This window comes from Bubalus kerabau, chromosome 3, assembly GCF_029407905.1.
Source record: "Bubalus kerabau isolate K-KA32 ecotype Philippines breed swamp buffalo chromosome 3, PCC_UOA_SB_1v2, whole genome shotgun sequence".
Classification (NCBI taxonomy): Eukaryota; Metazoa; Chordata; class Mammalia; order Artiodactyla; family Bovidae; genus Bubalus; species Bubalus kerabau.
The window spans coordinates 91562902-91587676 of NC_073626.1; the positions used below are offsets into that span (position 1 = coordinate 91562902).

At 40.0% G+C, this 24775-nt stretch overlaps 1 protein-coding gene across 1 annotated transcript in view; it reads left to right on the forward strand.

Annotated features, from left to right (window-relative positions):
* The window catches only part of CCDC148 (coiled-coil domain containing 148), a 317318-nt gene that overhangs the window by 30446 nt on the left and 262097 nt on the right, over positions 1-24775 (forward strand). The window contains exon 2 of the mRNA XM_055572507.1: positions 1441-1533. The gene's annotated coding sequence lies outside the window, so the exon portion shown is untranslated. The remainder of the gene's footprint in view (positions 1-1440; positions 1534-24775) is intronic.

A 24775-nucleotide genomic window follows, 5' to 3' on the forward strand; every position in this document is an offset into this window, starting at 1 on the left:
CCAGGCAAGACTACTAGACTGGGTTGCCATTTCCTACTCCAGGGGATCTTCCCAACCCAGGGATTGAACCCACATCTCCTGTGTCTCCTGCATTGCAACTGGATTCTTTACTCGCTGAGCCATTGGGGAAGCCATTTTTCCTCAGGAAGCACCAAAAATTCAGAGCATGGATGGTGGAGACAGAATTCCTGGGTTCATACAGTTATTCTGCCACTGATTAGCTGCTTGAACATAGGTAAATTGTTTTACCTCTCTGTGCCTTAGATTTCTCATTTCTAACATGGATAGAATAATAATAGCGCCTGAATCCTTGGATTGTGGGGAGGATTCAGTGAGATGACCTCCAGAAAGTTCCTCACACAGTGCCTGACACAGGCTCTTGCTGGCTGAGCACTGTAGCCATTGAAAATGTGAACGTTGGGCGTGAATGATGGGAAGGACACTTTGAAGAGTCAACTGTTCTAACTCATTTGAAAATTATTCCGTGAAAAAGAAGTGTCTCTGGGTTGGTAGTATTTGAGGAGATATTGATGTTTTCCTTTGTGCTTGTTTGTTTTTTTAATTGAAAAAAGATGATTTTGTATTACAGTTCAGTTTTATCTCCAATTCTTTGACACATCTACTTTTTAAAAATGTTATTAACTGAAGTACAGTTGAACATATCCAGGGCTTCCCTGGTGGCTCAGATGGTAAAGAATCTGCCTGCAATGCAGGAAACCAAGGTTTGATCCCTGGATCAGGAAGATGTCATGCAGAAGGGAATGGCTACCCATTCCAGTATTCTTGCCTGGTGAATCCCATGGACAGAGGAGCCTGGTGGGCTGTAGTCCACGGGGTCGCAAAGAGTAGGACATGACTTAGCTACTAACACTAACTGAACACATCTGTTTTTTTTAAAAACAAATTAGAACTCTAAAGGTGATTTTCATTATTTCTGGTCTAAACATTTTCCATAAAGCAGATATGATAAAGGGTTAAATGAGCATTTAAAAATTTAAATAAACATTCACAAATTATTTAGTCACTGGCAAACTAGTGCAAGGACCAAATCTGGCCAGCAGACTACTCATATAAATAAAGCTTTATTGTAACCATGCTTTTTAGATTAAATATTGTCTATGGCAGCTTTAGGGCTTCCCTGACCACTCAGTGGTCAAGAATCCTCCTGCCAATGCAGGAGACATGGGTTTGATCCCTGGATAGGGAAGATCCCCTGGAGAAGGAAATGGCAACCCACTCCAGTATTCTTGCCTGGGAAATCCTATGGACAGAGGAACCTGGCAGGTTACGATCCATGGGGTCACAAAAGAGTCAGACTGAACTGAGTAACTAAAACAACAGCAAACAACGGCAACTTCAATGCTACAATAGCATTGGATAGTTATAAAGAGGTTCTACAGTCTGCAAGGCATAAAGTATTTATTATCTGATTTCTTACAGGAAAGTTTGTCAACCCTGGATTTAGTTTACCCCAGATTTTAAAAATCAGGAGGAAATTTTTTAAAAAATCTGAAACAGGATGTCTTCTTTAAGGTAGGAATTGTGCCTTCACTCATCATTTTATCCTTAGCTCCTAGCCTAGAGCTGGGCTTATAGAAGATATTAAACAAATATTTGTGGAATTGAATTGATTACATTAATTTTAAAAATTAAATACTTAAAATTAAAAAGAAGTTTCCTCCTGTTATGTTGTTATTAAGGTTGGCACTGTAGAGTAAACTAGCAGAACTAGCCCATTAGAATGACCATTATAAATAATCTCCCTGGGTGATTTGTAATACATTAGAAAAACATTCCTTTTGTGAAAAAAACTATTAGTTTAATGGAATCATATGTTTGAGAAAGAATACTTGACCCCCTGCTGCTTCTTTTAATGTCTTGCCTTTTATGCTAAGATTCCTTGAATAATTTCTTAATACTTTAGGCATTATCATCAAATTCCAAGACTCATGAACATGAAGTTCTCCACGTATTTTCAGTAAGCGTATTGTAGAATCTGGTTTGGAAAAATTGAGTAGAAAAACCTTGGTACCTCTCCGGTTACAGATGTATTACAAAATTAATTTTAATATTTGTTGCATTTCTATAAAGATCAAAGTGCTCTAAACTATTGTAATTATTCATCATTTGTATTCAAAATTTTGCAAAGAAAGGAATCTAATTTTAGAAATGATACTTAAAAAAAATTAGTGTATGGACTTCTGGCTTTCCTTCTGTGAGTCCATTCATTTTTCTGTGATGGAACAAATATTAATATTAAGTTTGGAAATTTTTTCACAAAATGCTTCTTATTGATAAGAATCACCTGTGATACTTGTTTCAAAAAAGTTCCAAGGGGAAAGTTGAATAGCTAGAACACAGAGGATTGTAGGGGCAGTGAAACTATTCTGTTTGATACTATGGTGGATACATGTCATTATACATTTGTCCAGATCCATAGAATGTTCAACACCAAGAGTCAATCTTAATGTAACTATGGACTTTGGGTAATAATGGTATGTCAAATGTAGGTTCATCAGTCATAACGAATGTACCATTCTGGTGGGGAATGTTGATAACAGCTATACATGTGTGGCACAGGGAATATATGGGAAATCTTTGTGCTTTTCTCCAAAGCTTGCTATGGACCTAATGCTGCTCTAAAAAAGTAAAATCTTAAACAAAAATTAATAAAATTCCTAAGCCTCCTAAATTTCTATTCAGTATTTGTGGGGTGGGGTCCAGGACTCTTTTAAATATAAATACTCCAAGTGATTCACATCATCAGAGAAGTTTTAGGAAATGCTACTATAAAGAATACCTTCACATTTTAAAAATCATATATGAAGTGATTTACTAAGCTCAAAAAACTTACATGGTCCTATTGATATACTCCTACCATTGATGAGAGAATGTCATATTGAGTGAAGTAAGTCAGATAGAGAAGGAGAAACATCATATGACATCTCTTATATGTGGAATCTAAAAAGAAATGATACAAATGAACTTATTTATAAAATAGAAACAAATTCACAGACTTAGAAAACAAGCTTAGGGTTGCTCGAGGGGAAAGATGGGGGGAGGGGATAGTTAGGGAGTTTGAGATCTACATGTATACACTGCTATATTTAAAATGGATAATCAGCAAGGACCTACTATACAGCACTGGGAACTTTACTCAATATTATTTATGAACTAGCCTGGATAGGAGGGAAGTCTGGGGGAGAAGGGACACATGGATATTTATGGTGAATCCCATTGCTGTCCACCTGAAACTATCACAACATTGTTAATTGGCTGTACTCCAATATAAAAAAAAAGTTTTAAAAAAAGAATGCCTCCACATTTAAAAAAATCATATATGAAGCAATCTGAGTAAGCTCGAAAAACTTACCTGATCCTATTAATATACTCCCACCTATGATGAGGCCATTTCAATATTTATACATAGAATTTAATATTTGTACTTTAAAATGCTAAATATTAAAAAATGTTATCAATTACTTATAGTGAGTTTCTTTTGATATTTCAGTCACTGACTCTCCTTCAATATTTTAAGCATATTTGGGTCAGAGATTTCCCCTGAGAAGTTGATGAAATCTGTGTAATCTCTCCCCAGGAAAGTTAGCACAAAATATTTTTGCATATAATCACAAGGTTTCTACTTATCCTGACATATAATAATGGACTATGACTATGGACCAGTTTAAGAAATATTCTTCAGTAGGAGCCCCTTTGTTTTTAATTTTGATCTATATGTAAATGTGTTTACCCTTTGGTTTTTTTTCCCCCATCAGGTGCTATAAATTTAATAATTGTGTCAGTATCCTGACTGTATGTATCTCTCTTTCCAGTTAAATAGGACATATATCATCATTGTACTTCTTTTGCTTAATATGTCCTTTAAAAAGTAAAAATTTCACATATTTTGATACAGCTGTGGATTTGGGGGATGCCATTTATGGAAAGAGCAGGAAGTTGCTAATTTGTCAGTAGAATAATAGAGGGACAGTTGCCTTGAGACTGGGTGACCCCAGGTAGAGTATGAGGGAAGGAAGAAGGTGCCTGGGGAAGGAGCTGAAGGACCAGAAGCCAGCAATGAAAAACAGAGGGCAGACCAGAGTCCAAGGGGTGAATTCAGAGGAAGCTGGCAACGCAAGCCCTTGATTCCTCCCTGGTTTTAGAAATGGGAATTCAATGAAGGATGCAAACAGCTTGGGTGGCAGATGGCTTCAGAAAGAACTGTTTCAACCCAAATTTGAGCCATGTATCGAAAACTCAGGCAGGAAGAATCTTGTTTTCTTCAAGATTTTAGGAATGAGGTCAGTGGGGGAGAGAGAGAGAGAAATGTTGAGTGGGGCAGAGAGGGAAGAGGAAGGGAGAGAGAGAAATGAGACAGAGATCAGAGACAGAAAGAGAGAAGTTCGGCAAAGAAACCACACTTGTATTAATGTAGACAAAAGTGGGCTCATTGATTATGCTGGAAATGTCATCTGCCTACCTGGCTGTAATGTCAACAGCGTGTACTTAAAAATGATTTCCTGGAAGTGTATATTTGTAGTGTTTCATGCCTTACTGTGAGGGGAAGAGTATCAGAAAATACAAGAGGGCCAGTCCTGTATGCCAAACTGGATACAGGGCTCACGCTAGCCCTTAGAATGCATGTGTGAATGAGAAACAGGCAGACACAGTCCCACACCAGGATGTGTGGCTTACTCAGCAGCACAGTTGAGATTTCAGTCCCATTTCTCTCCACTGCCAGACCTGCTTGTTCAGGAAACTCCCTGCCCAATGCTTTGAGTTCGCCCTGTTACAAAAAATTGAATTTCTGCTTAGGCTTCAGGCAGTAGAGCAGATGAGAGCACTTGGATCTGTATAAAGACAGTGTAGGTCTCTTAAAAGTCAGAGCTTCTACTGTAAACATTGTAATTTTTTTTTTTTTTTTTTAGGATTCAAATTATCCAAGTAAGTATGAATCTGGGCAGTAAGGTCATAGAACAGTCAGGTTTAGGGGAGATGTACCTTGAAGTCAAGGAGGAAGAAGACACTGGTCCATCTACATCACAGAGAACCACCCTGGCAGTCAGTCAAGATGCAGATGTTTCAGTCAGATTGTTCTCACATCCATAAACTAGTTATAATTTTCATGTTTTCACAAATAACTACAGAAATAGTTTCAGAAGTCACCATGTTCATAGTGTTACTGCCTTTTTTGTAATTTCTTGTTAATCTTTTCTGTTTTTTTTTTCTGTTTCTTAATGAAAATAAAGAAAACACAAGTATGCATTTTTGTTTTTCTCGTTTTCCTTAAAAAACAGGAAAAATATTTAAATTCTCCCCGTTGTGCCCTTTTACTCTTTCTACTGACTCATTTGTCGGTTGGTAACTTACCTCTTCTTTGCAAAAAGTTTCAATGAACTGATCTACATACATATTCACAAGGGCTCCATAATGTTATCAAAATTAACAAAATGTATACACTACTATTAATGTATATAAAATGGATAACCAAGTATCTACTGCATAGCACAGGAAACTCTGCTCAATATTTTGTAATAGTCTATAACAGGAAATAATCTGAAAAAGACTATATATATATATAACAAGATGATTTAAAATAAACATTCATTGGTTTCCCTCTTACAAATGTCAGGGTGGAATTGGCTAATTTTCTGGAAGCACAATGCTTGTGTTAAGGATTTCGGATAGGAAGGCTGAGCCACTCTAGTGACTGGAATATTCTGGAGCACTGTCCAGGTTACTGCTTTCCTGGTTTGATGATTTAGATAATTGCTGTGCTATTTCTTTAAAAATTTTTAAACTAGTTTAATTTCTAGCACAAAAGCTATGCTGAAAACACCACATGGAAAAGTGTATATAGATCTAGGAAATGGTTAAGGATATTTCATGATAAATGCAAAGTTTAAAAACTCAATTTCAAAGTCTTATGTAAATTGATGTTGCAAAGGAGTGTGATCTGTTTAAATTTAGAATGCTGAAACAGTTTGGGTATTAACAGTTGTTTTTGGTGTGATCCAATCTTCAACCAACTGATATTTTCAGTTAGCTTGAGTTCTCCCTCATTGCTAATATTTCTGTTGAGGGGTAGCTTGGCATCCTCATTTGCTTATACAGTTTGTACTTCATGTTGCTGCCGCTGCTAAGTCACTTCAGTCGTGTCCGACTCTGTGCGACCCCATAGACGGCAGCCTGCCAGGCTCCCCCATCTCTGGGATTCTCCAGCAAGAATACTGGCGTGGGTTGCCATTTCCTTCTCCAATTCATGAAAGTGAAAAGTGAAAGTGAAGTCGCTCAGTTGTGTCTGACTCTTAGCGACCCCATGGACTGCAGCCCACCAGGCTCCTCCCTCCATGGGATTTTCCAGGCAAGAGTACTGGAGTGGGGTGCCATTGTTGCTTATCACTAGAACCTCACTCCTAATCCCCAGTATTCTATGCAACTAGACTGTGCTCCATAGACAATGATTAGATTGACCTTCCATCACTACCATCATATTGCTAATAGAGCGCCCTTTCAACCTCAAAGTATCTTAGGTTAGATAAGAAATCATGTGGTCCCTCTAAGATTTCTCAGCGATAATAATGGCTAACCTTTGGGGACATTTGCTCTCCACCAGGCACTATGCTAAACTCTTTGCATATATGATTTCATTTATAACTGAAAGTGGAAGTCACTCAATCGTGTCCAACTCTTTGCGACCCCAAGGACCAAACAGTCCATGGAATTCTCCAGGCTAATATATTGGAGTGGGTAGCCTTTCCCCTCTCCAGGGGAATTTCCCAAAACAGGAATCGAACCCAGGTCTTCCGAATTGCAAGTGGATTCTTTACCAGCTGAGCCACAAGGGAAGCCCATTTACAACTTCATTTATAACTGAATATAGCCTAATTTCCATTCAGTGACTAGTGTTATATTACAAGAGACAATGGAAGCTAAGAGGTTAAGTAATTTACTCATGTCATACAACTAGTAACTGAAGAAATGGACTTGAATTTGGGCCTGTTTAATCCACACAATGACTGTTTGTTACTGAAACTGTGATATTAGGACCAGTTTGTGGCTACCAGCGCCCAAGTTAGTTTGGCAGCAACATAAGGAGCTGTGGACCACTGAGTGTCTTTTGATGGCCTTAAATTTATTCAGCCCATTCATCTGATAAATAACTTAATTCTTTTTAATAAATGACAAAGCAAACAAAGAATTTTTTTATTGAGCCAGGACTGATAATCTTGACAGTGTTATGTTACAATGGCGTTTTAAATTTTGTGCTAGCTACCATTTTAATTGTTCAGTTTGATGGGTGCATTAGGGACAGTGGTTCAGTGTTTCACTTTGGAAAAGCTGCTCTCTGTCAGGTTTGTGAACAGCTTTATTGTTTCATTCACATAAAGGTCAGTAGCTCTAAAAATACAGACTTCAGTGGGTGATATAATAGATATTTTATATGTGTTGCAGGTGCTTTCTCCCATTGATTGAAATGAGTACTTTAGTACCTTCTGGAGAGAAGATGTACATGTGTGTGTATGTGTGTGTGTGTGTGTGAGTGCGTGCATGTCTTGTTTGAAAGCCCAGTCTCAGAAACTTATACACTAGATTTTTCAAATCTTTCTTAAGAAATATCAACATCCCTTGTGAATGAATCTCTTACATATCATTGGGTTTGATAGGCATTTTTGTGTAACTTCGAAACACAGACTCTCAGTCAGAAAAACAGAAGAAAGATTTGTGGTGGGTTTTGTTTGATTTAAAAAATTGAATCAATTGATTCTGTTTAGTTTGGCAACCTTACAGGTAACTTCAGCTTCAGCGTCTTTAAACCTATCTCAGCTTTTTCCTGGGCAAAGAGACTATTTCTTTCCTTTTGTTTCTTTTCTTAGCTTGATGAAGTGTTAAGATTTGTGCATTTTGAAACAGGCCATTTAAAAATGAAGAAGCCACATTGTTTAGTTCACTGGACTGGGAGCCTTAGAGACATGTTCTATTCTCAGCTCTGGAAAAATCTCTTAAAGCAGAATCACATGACCTGAGAAACAATATTACTGTAGCTTGAGATAGTACATTTTACTTTCTAATCAGTTGTTGAAATCATAGTATTAACTGGAACGTTCTTGGCAAAGTTATGCTAGCTATATAGGCATGTTCTAAATGCTGGCAGAGAATATTCCTTTGAGTTACATTTTTTCTACAACTTTCAAAGGTCTCTTCTTGACTGTAGTCCTTCATCCTCACTAGAATAATACAAGATTAATCTATCCATTGGGAGGATGAAGATACATTGAACGAAGTTACTACAAGTACCCTATGGAAATGTTAACACATCATAATCCCAAACTCTAGTGGTCTGGGGGTTGGAGTGGTGCTGAGGAAATTGTGTTCCTCTGTTCTATAGGTGGGACTCTTGGTGACCCCATGCCTAACACTCCAGGGAAATTAATTTTTTAGCTGTGCTCTTCTAGGCTCTGACATATGTTTTCCTTGACCTTTTTCTTCTGTATTCAACCAACCTATATCTGCACTAAAAATAAGAAACAAAGAATAAATAAATAAATAAACTTCCTTAAAGCAAGAAAATTTTAAAGGAAAAAAAAAAAAAAAAAAAAAAAAACCTTGGAAACCACACAGTGAACAAAAGGCAGTTTCTGAAGACAGTGCAGTGAGCAGTGCAAAGTAATGGGTTTCAGAAGAATTAAGTTCTAACAAGCTGCACCATTTACTAGATTTGTGCCTTTAAGCAATGGTTTAATCTCTTCATCTCTATTCATCTGTAAAATAGGAGAATTTCACTTCCTGCAGCTAGTCTGAGATCAAATGATAAACAGGAAAGTACATTGTAGAAGATGGATATTGGCGTTTGGGTTGATGAGGAACCTCTTGCCTTGGGGGTGTTGAGTATATTCAGTGCACAACCCAGTTGTTTTTCTCCACTGTATGGAAACCCCTAGGAAAAGTAATTTCAGATTGTGTGCCATCACGTGATCTCCCTTCCCTTCTGGTCTTGTCTTGGGTTCTCTAGTGGAGGTTGGGGCTAGTCTGCTCTGGCCACAGCTTGTACTCCATTACCTCTTGACGGCCTGCTTTCCCAACCTCTCCCTCTTGCTCTGCCAGTACCTCATTCCTTTGTCTTCCCTGGGGCAGTTCTAACTTGTGGATACCTCCCTTGCCCCTGGTAAGTTTTCTAGCTTAAAATCTTTTTTTTTTTTTCTGGTTGTATGATTTTAATTTTTAAAAAATTTATTTATTTTAATTGAAGGCTATTTACTTTACTATATTGTAGTGGTTTTTGCCATATATTGACATGAATCAGCCACGGGTGTACATGTGTTCCCCATCCTGAAACCCCCTCCCATCCACCTCCCTCCCCATCCCATCCCTCTGGATCATCCCAGTGCAACAGCCCTGAGCATCCTGTCTCATGCATCAAACCTGGACTGGCGATCTATTTCATATATGATAATATACATGATTCAATGCTATTCTCTCAAATCATCCCACCCTCGCCATCTCCCGCAGAGTGCAAAAGACTGTTCTATATATCTGTGTCTCTTTTGCTGTCTTGCATACAGGGTCATCATTACCATCTTTCTAAATTCCATATATATGTGTTAGTATACTGTATTGGACCGGAGAAGGCAATGGCAACCCACTCTAGTACTCTTGCCTGGAAAATCCCATGGACGGAGGAGCCTGGTAGGCTGCAGTCCATGGGGTCACGAAGAGTCAGGCACGACTGAGTGACTTCCCTTTCACTTTTCACTTTCATGCATTGGAGAAGGAAATGGCACCCCACTCCAGTGTTCTTGCCTGGAGAATCCCAGGGACGGGGGAGCCTGGTGGGCCGCTGTCTATGGGGTTGCACAGAGTCGGACACGACTGAAGCGACTTAGCAGCAGCAGCAGCAGCATACTGTATTGGTGTTTTTTTTTCTGACTTACTTCACTCTATAATAGGCTCCAGTTTCATCCACCTCATTAGAACTGATTCAAATGTATTCTTTTTAATGGCTGAGTAATATTCCATTGTGTATATGTACCACAGCTTTCTTATCCATTTATCTGCTGATGGACATCTAGCTTGCTTCCATGTCCTGGCTGTTGTAAATAGTGCTGCGATGAACATTGGGGTACATGTGTCTCTTTAAATTCTGGTATCCTTGGTGTGTATGCCCAGCAGTGGGATTCCTGGGTCATATGGCAGTTCTATTTCCAGCTTTTTAAGGAATCTCACACTGTTCTCCATAGTGGCTGTACTAGTTTGCATTCCCACCAACAGTGTAAGATGGTTCCCTTTTCTCCACACCCTCTCCAGCATTTATTGTTTGTAGATTTCTGGATAGCAGCCATTCTGACCGGCTTGAGATGGCACCTCATTGTGGTTTTGATTTGCATTTCTCTGATAATGAATGATGTTGAGCATCTTTTCATGTGTTTGTTGCCATCTGTATGTCTTCTTTGGAGAAATGTATATTTAGTTCTTTGGCCCATTTTTTTGATTGCTGCTAATGACACCACCCTTATGGCAGAAAGTGAAGAGGAACTAAAAAGCTTCTTAATGAAAGTGAAAGAGGAGAGTGAAAAAGTTGGCTTAAAGCTCAACATTCAGAAAACTTAAGATCATGGCATCTGGTCCCATTACTTCATGGGAAATAGATGGGGAAAGAGTGGAAAGGATGTCAGACTTTATATTTTTGGGCTCCAAACTCACTGCAGATGGTGACTGTAGCCATGAAATTAGAAGACGCTTAATCCTTGAAAGGAAAGTTATGACCAACCTAGATAGCATATTCAAAAGCAGAGACATTACTTTGCCAACAAAGGTCTGTCTAGTCAAGGCTATGGTTTTTCCAGTGGTCATGTGTGAATGTGAGAGTTGGACTGTGAAGAAAGCTGAGCACATAAGAATTGATGCTTTTGAACTGTGGCATTGGAGAAGACTCTTGAGAGTCCCTTGGACTGCAAGGAGATCCAACCAGTCCATCCTAAAGGAGATCAGTCCTGGGTGTTCATTGGAAGGAATGATGCTAAAGCTGAAACTCCAATACTTTGGCCACCTGATTTGAAGAGCTGATTCATTGGAAAAGACTGTGATGCTGGGAGGGATTGGGGGCAGGAAGAGAAGGGGACAATAGAGGATGAGATGGCTGGATGGCATCACCAACTCAATGGACATGAGTTTGAGTGAACTCCAGGAGTTGGTGATGGACAGGGAGGTCTGGTGTGCTGTGATTCATGGGGTCGCAAAGAGTTGGACATGACTGAGTGACTGAACTGAATTGAACTAAAGTCACTTCCCTGGTGGCTCAGACAGTAAAGCATCTGTCAACAATGCAGGAGACCTGGGTTCAATCCCTGGGTTGGGAAGATCCTTTGGAGAAGGAAATGGCAATCCACTCCAGTAAAATTGCCTGGAAAATCCCATCGACAGAGGAGCCCGGTAGGCTACAGTCCATGGGGTCGCAAAGAGACAGACACGACTGAACGACTTCATGTATGTGCCTACGAAGTCGCTTCAGTCATGTCTGACTCTGTGCAACCCCATAGACAGCAGCCTGCCAGGCTCCTCTGTTCCTGGGACTCTCCAGGCGAGAATACTGGAGTGGGTTGCCATTTCCTTCTCCAATGCATGCATGCATGCTAAGTTGCTTCAGTCATGTCCGACTCTGTGCGACCCCATGGACAGCAGCCCACCAGGCTCCTCTATCCACAGGATTCTCCAGGCAAGAATACTGGAGTGAGTTGCCATTTCCTTCTCCATTTTTTGATTGGGTCGTTTATTTTTCTGGAATTGAGCTGCAGGAGTTGCTTGTATATTTTTGAGATTAATTCTTTGTCAGTTGCTTCATTTGCTATTATTTTCTTCCATCTGAAGGCTGTCTTTTCACCTTTCTTATAGTTGCCTTCATTGTGCAAAAGCTTTTAAGTTTAATTAGGTCCCATTTGTTTATTCTTGCTTTTATTTCCATTACTCTGGGAGGTGGGTCATAGAGAATCCTGCTGTGATTTATGTTGGAGAGTGTTTGCCTATGTTTTCCTCTAGGAGTTTAATAGTTTCTGGTCTTACATTTAGATCTTTAACCCATTTTATTTTTATGTATGGTGTTAGAAAGTGTTCTAGTTTCATTCTTTTACAAGTGGTTGCCAGTTTTCCCAGCACCAATTGTTAAAGAGATGGTCTTTTCTCCATTGTATATTCTTGCCTCCTTTGTCAAAGGTAAGGTGTCCATAGGTACATGGATTTATCTCTGGGCTTTCTGTTTTGTTCCATTGATCTATATTTCTGTCTTTGTGCCAGTACCATACTGTCTTGATGATGTAGCTTTGTAGTATATATACCCTGAAGTCAGGCAGGTTGATTCCTCCAGTTCCATTCTTCTTTCTCAAGATTGCTTTGGCTCTTCGAGGTTTTTTGTATTTCCATACAAATTGTGAATTGTTCTAGTTCTCTGAAAAATACTGTTGGTAGCTTGATAGGGATTGCATTGAATCTATAGATTGCCCTGGGTAGTATACTCATTTTCACTATATTGATTCTTCCAATGCATGAACATGGTATATTTTCCCATCTTTTTGTGCCCTCTTTGATTTATGTCATCAGTGTTTTATAGTTTTCTATATATATGTCTTATGTTTCTTTAGGTAGATGTATTCCTAAGTATTTTATTCTTTCTGTTGCAGTGGTGAATGGAATTGTTTCCTTAATTTCTCTTTCTGTTTTCTCATTGTTAGTGTATAGGAATGCAAGGGATTTCTGTGTGTTGATTTTATATCCTGCAACTTTACTATATTCATTGATTAGCTCTAGTAATTTTCTGATGGAGTCTTTAGGGTTTTCTATGTAGAGGATCATGTCATCTGCAAACAGTGCGAGTTTTACTTCTTCTTTTCAAATCTGGATTCTTTTTATTTCTGTTTATGCTCTGATTGCTGTGCCCAAAACTTCCAAAACTATGTTGAATAGTAGTGGTGAGAGTGGGAACCCTTGTCTTATTCCTGACTTTAGGAGAAATGCTTTCATTTTTCACCATTGAGGATAATGTTTGCTGTGGGTTTGTCATATATAGCTTTTATTATGTTGAGATATGTTCCTTCTATGCCTGCTTTCTGGAGGGTTTTTATCATAAATGGATGTTGAATTTTGGCAAAGGCTTTCTCTGCATCTATTGAGATAATCATATGGTTTTTATCTTTCAATTTGTTAATGTGGTGTATTACATTGATTTATTTGCAGATATTAAAGAATCCTTGCATGTCTGGGATAAAGCCCACTTGGTCATAATATATGATCTTTTTAATATGTTGTTGAATTCTGTTTGCTAGAATTTTGTTAAGGACTTTTGCATCTATGTTCATCAGTGATATTGGCCTGTAGTTTTCTTTTTTTGTGGCATCTTTGTCTGGTTTTGGTATTAGGGTGATGGTGTCTTCATAGAATGAGTTTGGAAGTTTACCTTCCTCTGCAATTTTCTGGAAGAGTTTGAGTAGGATAGGTGTTAGCTCTTATTTAAATTTTTGGTAGAATTCAGCTATGAAGCTGTCTGGTCCTGGGCTTTTGTTTGTTGGAAGATTTCTGATTACAGTTTCAATTTCTGTGCTTGTCATGGGTCTGTTAAGATTTTCTATTTCTTCCTGGTTCAGTTTTGGAAAGTTATACTTTTCTAAGAATGTCCATTTCTTCCAAGTTGTCCATTTATGGGCATAGTTGCTGATAGTAGTCTCTTATGGTCCTTTGTATTTCTGTGTTGTCTGTTGTGATCTCTCGATTTTCATTTTTAATTTTGTTGATTTGATTCTTCTCCCTTTGTTTCTGGATGAGTTTGGCTAATGGATTGCCAATTTTATTTATCATCTCAGAGAACCAGCTTTTAGCTTTGCTGATTTTTGCTATGGTCTCTTTTGTTTCTCTTGCATTTATTTCTGCCCTAATTTTTAAGATTTCTTTCCTTCTACTAACCCTGGGGTTCTTCATTTCTTCCTTTTCTAGTTGCTTTAGGTGTAGAGTTAGGTTATTTATTTGACTTTTTTCTTGTTTCTTGAGGTAATCCTGTATTGCTATGAACTTTCTCCTTAGCACTGCTTTTGCAGTGTCCCGTAGGTTTTGTTGTGTTTTCATTTTTTTTTTGGTTCTACGCATATTTTGATTTCTTTTTTGTTTTCTTCTGTGATTTGTTGGTTATTCAGAAGTGTGTTGTTTAGCTTCCATATGTTAGACTTTTTAATAGTTTTTTCCCCTGTAATTTAGATCTAATCTTACTGTATTGTGGTCAGAAAAGATGCTTGGAATGATTTCATTTTTTTTTAATTTACCAAGGCTAGATTTATGGCCCAGGATGTGATCTATTCTGCAGAAGTTTCCATGTGCACTTGAGAAAAAGGTGAAATTCATTGTTTTGGGGTGAAATATCCTATAGATATCAATTAGGTCTAACTGGTCCATTATATCATTTAACGTTTGTGTTTCCTTGTTAATTTTCTGTTTAGTTGATCTATCCATAGGTGTAAGTGGGGTATTAAAGTCTCCCACTATTATTATTGTTAATTTCCCCTTTCATAGTTGTTAGCATTTGCCTTACATATTGCAGAGTTCCTATGTTGGGTGCATATATATTTATAATTGTTATAAAGTAAAGTACTGCTTAAAATTCTCCAAGCCAGGCTTCAGCAATATGTGAACCGTGAACTTCCTGATGTTCAAGCTGGTTTTAGAAAAGGCAGAGGAACCAGAGATCAAATTGCCAACATCTGCTGGATCATGGAAAAAGCAAGAGTTTCAGAAAAACATCTATTTCTGCTTTATTGACTATGCCAAAGACTGTGTGGATCACAATAAACTGTGGAAAATTCTGAAAGAGAAGGGAATACCAGACCACCTGATCTGCCTCTTGAGAAATTTGTATGCAGGTCAGGAAGTAACAGTTAGAACTGGACATGGAACAACAGACTGGTTCCAAATAGGAAAAGGAGTTCATCAAGGCTGTATATTGTCACCCTGTTTATTTAACTTATATGCAGATTACATCATGAGAAACGCTGGACTGGAAGAAACACAAGCTGGAATCAAGATTGCCGGGAGAAATATCAATAACCTCAGATATGCAGATGACACCACCCTTATGGCAGAAAGTGAAGAGGAACTCAAAAGCCTCTTGATGAAAGTGAAAGTGGAGAGTGAAAAAGTTGGCTTAAAGCTCAACATTCAGAAAACGAAGATCATGGCATCTGGTCCCATCACTTCATGGGAAATAGATGGGGAAACAGTGGAAACAGTGTCAGACTTTATTTTGTGGGGCTCAAAATCACTGCAGATGGTGACTGCAGCCATGAAATTAAAAGACGCTTACTCCTTGGAAGGAAAGTTATGACCAACCTAGATAGCATATTCAAAAGCAGAGACATTACTTTGCCAACAAAGGTTTGTCTAGTCAAGGGTATGGTTTTTCCTGTGGTCATGTATGGATGTGAGAGTTGGACTGTGAAGAAGGCTGAGCGCCGAAGAATTGATGCTTTTGAACTGTGGTGTTGGAGAAGACTCTTGAGAGTCCCTTGGACTGCAAGGAGATCCAACCAGTCCATTCTGAAGGAGATCAGCCCTGGGACTTCTTTGGAAGGACTGATGGTAAAGCTGAAACTCCACTACTTTGGCCACCTCATGTGAAGAGTTGACTCATTGGAAAAGACTCTGATGCTGGGAGGGATTGGGGGCAGGAGGAGAAGGGGACGACAGAGGATGAGATGGCTGGATGGCATCACTGACTCGATGGACGTGAGTCTGAGTGAACTCCAGGAGTTGGTGATGGACAGGGAGGCCTGGCGTGCTGCAATTCATGGGGTCGCAAAGAGTCGGACACTACTGAGCGACTGATCTGATCTGATCTATCATGTTCATTTACCTGCTGAGTATTTCTCTGCCTCTTCGTCTTGTTTAGATTACTGTGTTTGCTGTGGCCTGTCTGTATTCTGGCAGTTTGTGGTTCCTCTTTATTGTGGAGGTTCCTCCGTGTGGGTGGGGTTGGACGAGTAGCTTGTCAAGGTTTCCTGGTTAGGGAAGCTTGCATTGGTGTTCTGGTGGGTGGAGCTGGATTTCTTCTCTCTGGAGTGCAAGGAAGTATCCAGTAGTGAGTTTTGAGATGTCTGTGGGTTTGGTGTGACTTTGGGCAGCCTGTATATTGAAGCTCAGGGCTATGTTCCTGCATTGCTGAACAATTTGTGTGGTATTGCTCTGGAACTTGCTGGCTCTTGAGTGGTGCTTGGTTTTAGTGTAGGTATGGAGGCTTTTGGATGAGCTCTTACCAATTAAAATTCCCTGGAGTCAGGAGTTCTCTGGTGTTCTCAGGTTTTGGACTTAAGCCTCCTGCCTCTGGTTTTCAGTCTTATTCTTACAGCAGCCTCAAGACTTCTCCATCTATACAGCTGCTGCTGCTGCTGCTAAGTCACTTCAGTCGTGTCCGACTCTGTGTGACCCCATAGATGGCAGCCCACCAGGCTTCCCCATCCCTGGGATTCTCCAGGCAAGAACACTGGAGTGGGCTGCCATTTCCTTCCCCAATGCATGAAAGTGAAGTCGCTCAGTCGTGTCCAACCCTCAGTGACCCCATGGACTGCAGCCTACCAGGCTCCTCCATCCATGGGATTTTCCAGGCAAAAGTACTGGAGTGGGGTGCCATTGCCTTCTCCATCCATACAGCACCAATGATAAAACATCTAGGTTAATGGTGAAAAGATTCTCCACATTGAAGGACACCGAGAGAGGGTCACAGAGTTACCTGGAGAAGAGACGAGGGAGGAGGGAGATAGAGTTGACCAGAAGGAGAAGTTGGAGGGGGAGGGTATTAAAAGGGGGGGGAGCAATCTAGCCAGTAATCAAATCCCTATGTGCTCTCCACAGTCTGGAAGCCTCAGAGAGGTTCACGAATTTGCATAGAGAAGAGAAGATGGAGGAAGGAGATAGAGGTGAACAGGAGGAGAAAAGGGGGAATCAAAATGAGAGAGACAGATCTAGCCAGTAGTCAGTTCCCTAAGTGTTCTCCACAACCCGGAACACACAAAGAGATTCACAGAGTTGGGTAGAGAAGAGAAGGGGGAGGGAGAAGATAGAGGTGACCTGGGGGAGAAAAAGGAGAGTCAAAAAGGGGAGAGAGTAATCAAGCCAGTAATCACCCTCCTAAGTAAACATGAGTACTGAAGATTGGATTCTTAAAGGTACAAAATTGATAACAAATACCAAAAAGCAAAGATTAAAAATCCAGAGTAGAGGTTAGACTCACAAAAATACACTATTAAAAAAAACAAAGCAAAATCACAAAAATTATAAAATATATATATGAAGTTTGCTTTAAAAATAGGGTGGTTTTTTTTTCAAGGTAATAGTAGGTTATAAAAATGAAAATTAGAGGATTAATAGAGGATTTAAAAATTAAAACAAAATTTTTTTAATTAAAAAATGATAATAGTAAAAATATATCTAGGAATTTCTCTGGAGTTATGGGCAGTGTGGGGTCAGTTCAGTTTCAGATAGTTCCTTGTTCCATCTTATACTTTTCAAGGTCTATAGGCCCCTTCCAATGTATTCGGTGCTAACTATGGGGTTTTAATCTGTTGCACCTTTCACTTCCAAGGCAGTTCCCTCTGTTTATTTTGGCTTCTTCTGTTTGTAGGTCTCTTTAGTGTCTAATTTCTGCCCTGACACAAGGGGGTGAAGGTGGTCACTCATTTAGGTTCACCTATTCATTCTGCCTTGGGGAGGGAGGAACACTGCAAACAAATATCACTGGCGTGTGTGAGGAGTGCTTGCAGTGTCTCGGCCACACTGGGTTTGCCCCCACTCGTGGTGGGTGTGCTTTCCCAGTCTACATTGCTCAGTTTCCAGGTTGCTCTGCAAGGGAACCTTCTGAGGTGGGCCCTGGGTTGTGTGCACTTCCCAGGTCTAAGCCACTCAGGTTCAGGTTCTCGGGTATTCCACAAAGGCACAGACTCGATTGGGCCTGCGTTTTGTGCCCTTCCCAGGTCAGAGCAGCTCAGGCGACCACGTGCTTAGCGAGCACACTCTCCCCCAGGTGGGGGATGTGTCTTATTGCCTCCCCCGTCCCAGCCGATCGGTTTCCTGGGTGGCAGCAGGAGCACCTTCCCAGGTGTGCTGTGAGATCAGATCTTCTGGTGATCTGATCTCTGGCTGCAACCCTCCCAGGGGATGTCAACCATCCAGGATCCAAGGAAGACTTGGTTAGCAACTGGGAGCCTGCTCGCAGTTTGGTAGGGGATGCCGTCTCTGGGGCCGAGTTTGCCCCTTGCCTTCTGGCTCTGGCTGTTGCCCGCCTGCCTTCCTGCCTCTGGCAGAGGATGGGCCAGGCTGCAGCCAGCTAGCTCTCCTCTGGTATTTGCTCAGTCCTTTATTCTGAGAGCAGGCCAGCAGTGCCCTAGGTTAGGGCTTTTCGCGGGATAGTTCTCTCTCTCTTTTTGTTTTTTTGTTTTTTTTTCTCTCTCTCTCTGGCTGTCCCACAGTTTGGGTTGCTATCTCATGTTAGCTCCCTCAGATTGCCCTCAGGGCATTCAGGCCCGGTCCTTACCCTAAGCAATGCAGCCCACGCCTCCTTGTCCAGTCTCTGCTTGCTGGTGGAGGACGCGAGTGTCTGGGGTACTTCTCTGCTGGGAGTTGCCGTTAGGCATGTAATCTGTGGGTTTTCTTTCTTTCTTTATTTTTTCCTCCCAGTTATGTCACCCTATGAGATTCCAAAACTCGCCACAGACCTGCCGGTGAGAAGGCTTCCTGGTATTTGGAAACTTCTCTTTTAAGACTCCCTTCCCGGGATGGGTCTCCGTCTCTAACTCCTTTGTCTCTCTTTTCTCTTTTATATTTAGTCCTACCTCCTTTTGAAGACAATGGGCTGTCTTTCTGGGTGCCTGATGTCCTCTGCCAGCATTCAGAAGTTGTTTTGTGGAATTTGCTCAGGGTTCAAATGTTCTTTCAATGAATTTGTGGGGGAGAAAGTGGTCTCCCCGTCCTATTCCTCTGGCATCTTAGGACCGCCCCCTTCAAATCTTTAGAGATCCTGTCTTCTCCCCACTCTAGTTCTGTCAGATAGGTTGGCTTGCCTGAAACCTATTTCTTTTTTTTTTTTTTTTTTTTTTTTTTATTTTTATTTTTTTTTAATTTTATTTTATTTTTAAACTTTACATAACTGTATTAGATTTGCCAAATATCAAAATGAATCCGCCACAGGTATACATGTGTTCCCCATCCTGAACCCTCCTCCCTCCTCCCTCCCCATTCCATCCCTCTGGGTCGTCCCAGTGCACCAGCCCCAAGCATCCAGTATCGTGCATCGAACCTGGACTGGCAATTCATTTCATACATGATATTTACATGTGAAACCTATTTCTTATTGGGATTTTGCGACAGAGTCTTGCGTTCTTCCCCTGGACTGGAGTGTGGGTCTGGCTTACAGTGGTCTCACTGCCCTAGAGATTGGAAGCTCTTTCGCTTCACTCAGCGGCTGATCTCCTTGTGCTTCTGGGCAGCGCTGATAGAAACTGGTCTTTACCACTTTTGAAAGGCTCCACGTTCCTTAGGGCTTTCCAAACGAATTTCAATTTCCAGCTTGAAAAGGCAGAGTGAGAACAGAGAAAGCCTGTAACAACTTTATTCTTCTCAACTACTTAGCACTAGTAAGTAACTGTTGTGATAGTACTTAGAGTCGTCTAAGTATATATATAGCGATAATAGCAGCAGCAGCACCAATCATTATCATCATCTCCTTCTGTGTAGTAGTTATCCTTTATTGCCCCTAGCCAGGAATGATGAGAGGGTCTTTATATACATACTACATTGTTTAAACCTCACAACCAACTTGGGAGATGAATCAGTTACTATTTTTCTTGTAGGGTTTAAGAAACTGAGAGGTGAAGTAACTTGTCTGAGGTCACAAAACTAGTAATCTGGAGAATCAGTGTTCAAACCCAAGTTATGTTATTTCACAACCTGAATATACTGCTCTATTGTGAAATATATTAATTTGCTCTTGTGGCAGAGGTCACTAACTCAAATGCCCATAGGAGCCAGGCTAGAACTGAGAAGTAGTAGAGAGAACCCAGAGTTAGCAAGACAAGAGTACAAACTGGATGGTAAATGGTAACTGATGTTCTTCCACAGGCTGGGGGAATTCTCAGGCATGGTGATGACTGTGGCTTCCTGGAGAAACTGTGTTCTACCTAAAAAAGCCAGCTGTGACTTCCTTACTCTAGCAGTTGTTCTTATGAGGGAACACACTTTTGAAACATGAACTTGTTTTTTAATTGAGTTATAGTTGATTTACAAGGTTGTGTTAGTTTCAGGTATATATCAAAATGATTTGGTTAATATATATATATCTCTATATTCTTTTTTCAATTATTTTTCATTATAGTTTATTACAATATATTGAATATAGTTTCCTGTGCTATACAGTAAATCCTTGTTGATTATCTATTTTATATATGGTAGTATGCATCTGTGAATCCCAAACTACCAATTTATCCCTCCCCACACCTTTGCAAACCATACATTTGTTTTCTTTGTCTGTGACTTTGTTTCTATTTTGTAAATAAGTTCATTTGTACTTCTTTTTAGATTCCACTTATAGATGATATCATAAAATATTTTATTTTCTCTTTCTTCATTTAGTAGGATAATCTCTAGGTTCATCCCTGTTGCTGCAAATGGCATTATTTCATTCTTGTTTATAGCTAAATAATATTCCATCTTCTTTATCTGTGATGAACACTTAGGTTGAAACATAACTTCTTTAAAAGATGATGGAAATAGGGATTTTATGTTGTATTTCTGATACTGAATGTCAACAACTAACTCAAAAAAATAAGCTAAACACCGTGAAGGTTAAGGTAATTATGTCTGGGGGCCAAATTTTACCTAGTTTATAACCTCTTTTGGGAAAAATGTACAACAGTCTAACCATTTCAGTGAGTAATGATGCAATATGAAAAGGAGCCATGCTCCTGCTGCTGCTAAGTCGTTTCAGTCGTGTCCGACTCTATGCGACCCCATAGACGGCAGCCCACCAGGCTCCTCTGTCTCTGGGATTCTCCAGGCAAGAACGCTGGAGTGGGTTGCCATTTCCTTCTTCAATGCATGAAAGTGAAAAGTGAAAGTGAAGTCGTGTCCGATTCTTAGCGACCCCATGGACTGTAGCCTACCAGGCTCCTCCATCCATGGGATTCTCCAGGCAAGAGTACCTGAGTGGGTTGCCATTTCCTTCTCCAGAAAAGTAGCCATATGGTCCCCAATGACTAGTAGTAGGACCATTCTTCCACTCCATCAATGTTGCTTAACAGAAGACTGGGAAAATCACACTGTATGAAATGTTGTATAAAGCCTGAAAGAAATAAGCAATAACTTCTGTATTTACTATGTGTCACTTACATATGCTATATATGCCTATATGTGCTACACTTTATATAGGCGATTTTATTTATTTAAATTCCTATAGCAACCCTGCTTAACAGGTGAGGAAAGCTCTCTAAGAGGTTGGATGACAACAACACAACAACATCTGGCCAATGGCCTTCCTCTAGTGAGGGGCAGGGTGGGTTTAAGTCCATAGGTGCATAATTCCAAAGCCCTTGAGCTTCCTCCTGGCTCTCCTGCCTTTACCGTGTAGTGTTGCAATGAGATTTGCATCAGGCTAGAATTCACATAGTCAGGGACAGGCTTTCCATGTTGTTGTGATTTTTGGTTTTCGTGGGGAACAGTTCCTCGAATCAAAATGATCTCTGCACACTACTGGAAATTCTTCCATTTCACTTTATCATGCAGCCTGAAACTCTAGCCTTTGGGGTTGTTTCTGTGTTAATAGACATACTCCTGGGAAAGTTCCTGGTTAAGCAATCTTTTCTTCATTTATTTACCTGTTAACCTGCAGTGAATCTGATTACATCCTTCCAATAACTAGCTGAGGTCATGGGAATTTCCCTAGGACAGCAAGGAAGAAGGGGTCATTTGGAAGTATGGGCCACCATTCAGACAGAGTGACTGGACTATGGGACCCGGCCCCCAATTTGTCCCTTAGGTAACAAGCAGGCTTCTGGCCGCTTCAGAAGCATGGCATTGGACACACAATTTTTCAAGCTACTTTACTTTTTATTGAGAGCTATCTCTTCAGATAGACCGGGCTGCATTATTGCTTGGTGCTTTTTATTCTATTACATTTATACTACAAGAAGGCAGCATTTTGCTTGGAATAGATTTTGAACATCTTTTGTACTTCTAAAATAAAAATATAATCTTTTAAAAAACAATTTTTTTGTTTGTTTGTTTTTTTTTTGGGTTCAGATTAAGGAGCAGACCCAATGAATAATGGAAGAGAAAACAAAGCTGAAGGAGTAATCACAAAAAGGCTATTTCCAAGGGATAGGATTATGATGGACTTTTTATGTATTGTTTGAATTTTTTATAATAAGAAAGCTCATTTTAGAAGGAGAACAAATAGCAGACTTTTGTTATTCGAACAAGAATGAATGAAAAAAAATTATTAGCTCTCAATGTATGGTAAGAACAGGGTGGGCAAGTTTTACTGCTTTTGTGAGGTAAAATCTGAAATTACCTCAAGAAGAGAGGCCTAGGACTTTCCTGGTGGTCTAATGGTTAAGACTTTGCCTTCCAGTACAGGGGGTGCAGGTTTGATCCCTGGCTGGGGAGCTAAGATCCCAGGTGATTCATGGCCAAAAAACCAGAATCCAAAACAAAAACAATATAATAACAAATTCAATGAAGGCTTTAAAAAAAAAAAGAAGAGAGGCTCTACTGAGAGCATGAGGAGTGGAAGTGTTAGTTGCTCAGTCATGTCTGATTCTTTGCAAGCCCATGGACTGTAACCTGCCAGGCTCCTCTGTCCATGGAATTCTCCAGGCAAGGATACTAGAGTTTGTAGCCATTCCCTTCTCCAGGGGATCTCCCCAACATAGGGATCAAACCTAGGTCTTCTGTGTTGTAAGCAGATTCTTTTTTTTTTTTTTTTAATTTATTTATATTAATTGGAGGCTAATTACAATATTGTAGTGGCTTTTGCCATACATTGACATGAATCAGCCATGAGTGTACATGTGTTCCCCCTTCCTGAAAGCTCCTCCCACCTCCCTCCCCATCCTATCCCTCAGGGTCATCCCAGTGTACCAGCCCTGAGCACCTTGTCTCATACATTGAACCTGGACTGGTGATCTGTTTCACATATGATAATATACATGTTTCAATGCTATTTTCTCAAATCAACCCACCCTCATGCTCTCCCACAGAGTCCAAAAGACTGTTCTGTACATCTGTGTCTCTTTTGTTGTCTCGCATATAGGGTCATCGTTACCATCTTTCTAAATTCCATATATATGTGTTAGTATACTGTATTGGTGTTTTTCATTCTGACTTACTTCACTCTGTATAATAGGCTCCAGTTTCATCCACCTCATTAGAACTGATTCAAATGTTTTCTTTTTAACGGCTGAGTAATATTCCATTGTGTACCACAGCTTTCTTATCCATTCATCTGCTGATGGACATCTAGGTTGCTTCCATATCCTGGCTATTGTAAATAGTGCTGCAATGAACATTGGGGTACACATGTCTCTTTCAATTCTGGTTTCCTCCATGTATATGCCCAGCAGTGGGATTGGCATATGGGTCATATGGCACTGAGTCATATGGCAGTTCTATTTCCAGTTTTTTAAGGAATCTCCACACTCTTCTCCATAGTTTGCATTCCCACCAACAGTGTAAGAGGGTTCCCTTTTCTCCACACCCTCTCCAGCATTTATTGCTTGTAGACTTTTGGATAGCAGCCATTCTGACCGGCGTGAGATGGTACCTCATTGTGGTTTTGATTTGCATTTCTCTGATAATGAATGATGTCGAGCATCTTTTCATGTGTTTGTTAGCCATCTGTATGTCTTCTTTGGAGAAATGTCTGTTTAGTTCTTTGGCCCATTTTTTGATTGGGTCATTTATTTTTCTGGAATTGAGCTACAGGAGTTGCTTGTATATTTTTGAGATTAATTCTTTGTCAGTTGTGCAAGCAGATTCTTTACCATCTGAGCCACCAGGGGGGCTATAGGGTGCAGGAAAAGGAGCAGCTGAAGGGGTGATTCTCAAAGTCGTCTTTGGGCTTTCTCTTCCTGCCCCGACTCCTTTAGCCCCAAGAGTGTGGCGCTCTCCCAGAATTCGTTTTTTCCCTTCTGCAAGCAAGAGTGAGAATAGTTGGAAGAACTCAGGGAGATTCCATGCTAAGAGTTCCCTGACATCTGCTAAGTCTTAGTACTGGCTGTTATTTATTAGACAACTTTGCCCAAAACATCCACTTAATATTTAGTGTGCTAAACCCTCCTAGAATTTGCCCAGGCTTCCTTGCAACATGAATCCTTCTTCTCACAGTTTTTTGGCAATCCCAGAATAGTTTCACTCTCTTCCCCTTTGCTTTCATTCTGAAAACCAGTTTTGAAAAATGTTGATTCTTTCATGGTGGTTCCTATGCAACTTGGGATCCTTAACTCAATTCCCTACTGATTTGTCAATGGTAATAGCTGCTTTGCCTTAACCAGAGTATATTGTCTTTCTGCAAAAGTTTGCATTTTTCCAGGAATAGAAGACTAGTAAGTCTTCTCAGCTTTATTGAGGCATAATTAAAAATAAAATTGTAAGATATTTGAGGGGTACAGCATGATGATTTGATATAAGAGTAGTGTTTGAATGTATGCATATATTAATGTAGAAGAGCCATGCTTAACTTTTTTTTTTTGGCTGCCCTGTA